General features: G+C 38.9%; 1 long non-coding RNA gene across 1 annotated transcript in view; it reads right to left on the bottom strand.

The window, feature by feature from the left end:
- Nucleotides 1-236: 236 nt before the first annotated feature.
- LOC115368980 (uncharacterized) overlaps nt 237-6,000 on the bottom strand; it is a 16,140-nt gene continuing 10,376 nt past the window's right edge. The window contains exons 2-3 of the long non-coding RNA XR_003929093.1: nt 5,754-5,765; nt 237-250 (exon numbers count right to left, since the gene is read on the bottom strand). This is a non-coding gene — a long non-coding RNA (uncharacterized LOC115368980). The remainder of the gene's footprint in view (nt 251-5,753; nt 5,766-6,000) is intronic.

Genomic DNA, 6,000 nt, shown 5'->3' with positions numbered 1-6,000 from the left:
ATAACTTGATTGCTTTACATGTATATAAAAGTGTAAACAGCTGCAACAACTCTTTTGACACTGTCCATTGTATCCCTCCTAATGCAGAGCCATTAGTCCATTGTGATCTACTTTCTGCACTTGTGATGCAGCCTGGGTCGAAACAGACACATCCCAAGTGCATTTTGCCAAAATATACTTGAGTTTCATAAATTGCAATGTGAAACTCAAGCATTGTATTTTGATGAATCCTTGTACACAATGTCAAGTTCTCCTAACTCTGACAAGTGGCCTTTCTGAATGGGTGCTGCTTTAGTCCTAATGGCTTACACCTATTAACTTCAGGCACTGTACCATTTTAATCCTCATGAATTTCAGTGCCTCCTCTGACACAGTAGACAGTATAAGACTAATTTACCTTTTTGTGCATAGCTTGTGTTTATGGAGCCGCACTGGATTGGTTTACCTCCTCCTTCACAAACAGAATCTCTTCTATGGAAGTGTACATAGGACAATGCTGTTTGGCATTTCATATTCAAAGACTTACCCTGCTGTACAGTGGACAATATTCAAGTGTTCATTTCAATGTGAAATTAAATTGCAATACAAACAGTATAACTTTATTTTCAAGAGGCCCAACTCTTAGTAATGTCCATGGTGTGGAAATTAAATGTTCAACAAGTATATGTGGGCACAGTGTTCAGGTGTCCACCTTTTGGCCATGAATTGCCAAAGTTACAGTGCCTAATTTCAGACTCATTTTTTTTTCTTGTATTTAATGGCTAAAGCAAGAAAAAAAATCTGAGCTGGTAGACAAAAATATCTGAGAACTTGAGATCCACTGAAACAGGCGGGCATTGTATAGGTAGTTCATCTATCAGACATACTGTACAAATGTTGCTGCCACACTCCTTATCATAGAACAAATGCAGGGTATGATTTGTTTCAAAAACTGGCTTCACATCATGCAGATTCTGGATAAATGTTGACCTCAATTGTCCAGAGTATTCTGTCATAATATAAATTTTGTCTTTCTTTGGCAAAACTTACATTTAAGTTGCATGATGCAAGTCCCATAATTTCAATTCATATGTACAACAAAATGACAGTAGCTGCAAAAGATTCTAACTATACATGGAGGCAACACATCATGTTGTTTGGTTATCCTGTAAAGCAGTTAAGCAGTAAGCTTAACTGCCTTAAAGTTAAGTTAAAGTTAAGTTAAAGTCCTCCTAAACTTAAGTTAAAGTCTTCCTAAAGTCCTCTTAAAGTCTTCTTAAAATTCAGGAATGACACGGGGGAATGTATACACTGTATGGACAAAAGTATTCAGCCACCTACATATTACATGTACAGGAGATCCATAGATAATAGTATGAAGTTGTTCCCTCCTTTGCAGCTATAACAGCTTCCACTCCTCAGGGAAGGTTTTCTACAAGATTTTGGAGTGTGTCTGTGGGAATTTTTGCCCATTCATCCAGAAGAGCATTTATGAGGTCAGACACTGATGTCGGATGAGAGGGCCCGGCTCGCAATCTCCATTCAAAGGTGTTGGATGGGGTTGAGGTCAGGGCTCCGTGCAGCCAGCCAAGCTCTTCCACATGAAACTCACCCAACCATGCCTTTATGAACCTTGCACTGGGGCTCAGTCATGCTAGAACAGAGAAGGGCCTTCCCCAAAGGGTTTCCACAAAGCTGGAAGCATAGAATTCAAAATTAATCCAAAATGTCTTGGTAAGCTGAAGAATTAAGATTTCCCTTCACTTGAAATAAAGGGCCTAGGCCAACTCCAGAAAAAAGAAGCTCAGAGCATTATCCCTTCTTTACCAAACTTTACAGTTTGCAGTAAAATGCAGTCAGGCAGCTAATGTTTTCCTGGCGTTCATCAAACCAAGACTTGTCCATCAGACTGCCAGATAGAGAAGCCTCCTTGAAACATCTTCTGCTGCCCCACTGACCATCTTGATGACCAATGACCTTGATGGCCATCTTGACCCTGTGATGGCCGGCAAGTTCTTGGGCCTGCAGAGGGACTGCCCTGTGAACCATCTGCATCCCTCCTCAATGGGCTTGCACCTCATTCACCACCTGATGCTTTGGCATTCCTCCATTAGTTCAGCGTACTTTGCCTCCTTGCTCTCATTGGCTTCTATGCAGGCTACTGTCTAATGAACAGGGAACATCAAATGTAAACGAATATTAAGAATTTCAACTTGAGTGTCTCCAAATATATAGATTTCTATATCCATTGTATTGTTAGCCTATAAAGCCACCTGGTTGCTTGTTATTCTATTAATAATGATAAAATCAATTCAGTAATAAATAGAACAAAACTATTTTTTCCCCAGACTCCAGTTAAGAGAACACCCAGTGAGTTCATCCTTACACACTCAAAACACATGATAAATCCTATTTTTTCCATCTTCACAACATGTGAAAGATTTAAGTGTGTTGTTCCCTTTCCACACCGTGTCCAAGCTTGTCCACATCGTCACCTGTAGGAATCATTTATTTTCCAGCTCTCTTGACTAGGCCTACACAGAACATCATTTTCGTCTTCACTAATTCAGACATGGAATACAAAACTAAATATAATATACACATTCATTCAACCTTTATTTAATCAGGTAAGTCCCATTGAGATTAAGATCTTATTTTCAGGAGACCTGGGTACATAGGTGCATCCACAAGCAATCAGTATAAAATGTAAAATATTAAGTTGAGAATGATTAAAATAATAACACACAATGCCACATAATAACAGCATAATAAAATACCACAAAAGCAGCACAATAAAATGTCAGGGAATATTATGAAAATCTGGGAATAAAGTCCTTGCCAACAGAAGAAAATAGAAGGGATGACACAGTCCTTGAGACGCACGGTTTGCCCAGTTCTGTCAAAGTCCTCTGCTTTAAAATGACAGCTACAGAGAGCTGTGGTCTCAGTGGACTTAACTTCCTCCTGACAGCTATGGCCCAAGCTTTCCTAGAATCAGGATCTTTCGGGAACCTTTAACAAAAAACAAAGCCATCAGCAAGCCGTAACATTAACGGTAGCTGAATGATGCAGCTAGTGCATTAAGCCAAAGTTAGCAGCAGGGGCAAAAATCCCATTTCATTATTGGGGGGGGGACAACAAACAGCAAAATTTCTGAGAGTAATTGTTGGGGGGGGACATGAAAAAATTGCTGTCTGGCACAACTGTACCACCCTCTTTCTCTGTTACGCTCCTTTGAAACTTGCCGTACAGCGTTGAGCGCTCAGTATGTTCATATGTTTTAAATAATGCTATTAAACGCAATAAAAAGCAATAATCTTTCTTTGCTCACTGTTCTATTTCCACTACAGTCCGTCAAAATAGCTTTACAAGAACTAGAAACTCAAAATAAGCTCTAAAACCAGAGGAAATACCTTGAATAATCCAACTACATCAAACTATTCTTCAAAAAACAGATTTATTGTAGCGTCAACAAAAAACAAAGCAAGATATGGGATCAAATAGTGACATACAGTATATGTTTGAGCTGTACACTGTCCCTTTTAGAGCAAATAAGAAAATGAAATGAAACTATGGCACAAAATAATGCAACTTAAAATGCAAAAAAAAAAAAAAAAAAAAAAAAAAATGGATATCTATCTAGAGACAAATTCAAAATATCAGTAAAATATGAACTATTTCTGACATTAATATCCTGACAGACTTTTTGAAAGAATAAAAAGCTCAGTATTTGCTCCTCCTGTGGTCTGTCCTCTCTCTCCCTCACTGTCCTGCACTCGCTTCAGCTGGTAAACAATCATTAGCTGTTAGCTTAAACAGTGAGCTGAAAGAGGCAGGGGAGTCATAACTTTTTAACACTAAAAAAACACACTGTTTTACATTTATAATTTATGCTGCTAACATTGCTTTCCAGACGTAGCTAATGTTAACACACTCAGCTGAACATTTTTATTAGATGTCAAAATATCACATTCATCACCGGCCCACTTTAGATCACGACCTATTATTATTAAAATCATGTAATTATAACCTTACATGTTAAGCCTACAATAGCGCACTGTTTTGTAAAGCCTTGTAATTCAGTGTATTTTTCTAAAATATTTCCAGTTCAGTGCAAGTAAGGGTTGCTTCACAATGTAGATTTATTTCAGCACATCTCCAACATTATTCTTTATAACACATCCTTTTCAACAATATTAGAATCTATATTCTGTTGAAATACGTGTTCACAAATATCCAAACCTTAAAAATTAAATAAAAGAATAAATAAAAAATATTAAATATTAAATTAAAAAAACAAAAAAATAAAATAAAAAGTGTTGCACTTTCTAATAACACTATCATCTCTTTTTCCATCAAACAGTTCCATCACAACTTATATTTCACAAACATGAGAACATGAGGGCAAATCTCCAACACTATTCTTTACAACATCACAATGTCCTTTTCAGCAATATCAAATATCAAGCAAATTAGTGTTCACAGATATCTAATCCTTATGAATAAAGAATAAAATAATTATTGCACTGTTCTCTGCAAGTTTGTTATTCACAGTACAACATAACTTTCTAATGATGACATTATCTTTTTTCCCCACTGCATAAGAGTAGTTTCAAAGAAACATGGCCAACCCTAAAACATTAAGCCTGAGCAGTGCAGTGGTCTCTGTGACTTTGTTTATTACAGTATCATTGTCCAAGGACATGAGAATTTCTTTCTCAGTGCACATGAGCATGAATGCCTCAAGTTTCTTCTGGGTCAAAGTGCTCCTGAGTCTGTTTTTTATGAATTTCACTGTTGCGAAACTTCTCTCACAGGCTACTTGTGTGATGGACAGTGTTAATAGCAACTTGTAGGCCAGCCCAATCATATGCTAGGCATCAGTTAGCAGATTGTACTGAGAGAGGATGAGATGAACACAAATGACACAGTTTTTACAGGAGGAACAAATTTTGCTCTCTAGTTCAACATCCTGCTGTTCCATGGAAGGATCCTCCTCGCTTCCTTGTGGCTGTCCTGACAGTGTAGCCCTCCAGAGGGGACATCTTTAGTCTGTCCCACTGACATGCAAGGCTGTAGAGTTCACTACATAATGTGCCAGCTGTAGCTCTATTGTCAAACTTAAGCAGACATTTGCTTATTTCTTCCAGAGCTGAGCTGGGGAGTCTATTGTCCCTCACATGAGCAAAGTTTTGAGGGTCTAGACAGGCAAAATCTGAGCAAAGTTTTGCATTGGCAGAAAACCTTCTATGGATACTGTCTGTCACTGTGTCCACAATGACATTGTGAACTTTGACCTTGAAGTCAGTATCAGCTGATCCTTGCTGCTCATCTTCTGCAAGCTCTCCTGGCATTCTTTTCTTTTTTCTGAACATTCTCTCAGGAAGGGCAGTCTGCACTACCAGCTCACACTCTTCCTCCTCTTGCAACTTTCCATTAGCCCACTTCACAAACTCATCAGCTGCACACTTAACTCCTTCAAAGTCCCTAGCACACTCCCTAAGACCCTCCTCTGTCCCCTCAACCAGATGTTGAGCTGTGATGATATCCATTCCCCTTGTCTGTAAGTATTTTGAAAAGGGGGATGTCTGCTCAAAAATGCAAAGGAAAATTTGAGCAGTGAGCACTGTCTCATACCTCAAAAGGCCTTCTATGAATCCCTTTGCCTTGGCCCTCACAGTTGGCTGTTGTGTTCTGTCATCTACAATGGTTTGTAAAGTCATAAGCACTTCAAGAAACAAGGCTCCCTGAGGATTCCCAAAGCACCCAAACACTTTACTTAGTGCCTGATCCTTAGCCCACCACCTGGTTGGTCCTATTGGGCACAGTCGTCTGTGATGCTTGTCCTGACTCATCTCTTCCCACCTCTGCATGCGTTTGTATGACTCTCTTAGGAAAACTGCTATATCATTAAGCAGCGAAAAGAGGGATGCACTTTCCACAACACTGCCTGTTGTGTCTGCCAGTACAAGATTCAAAAGATGTGCATAACACCATATATGAATCTGATTGGGGGACTGC

The sequence above is a fragment of the Myripristis murdjan genome, chromosome 12 (assembly GCF_902150065.1).
Source record: "Myripristis murdjan chromosome 12, fMyrMur1.1, whole genome shotgun sequence".
Classification (NCBI taxonomy): Eukaryota; Metazoa; Chordata; class Actinopteri; order Holocentriformes; family Holocentridae; genus Myripristis; species Myripristis murdjan.
This window is presented reverse-complemented; position numbering and strand designations above follow the sequence as displayed.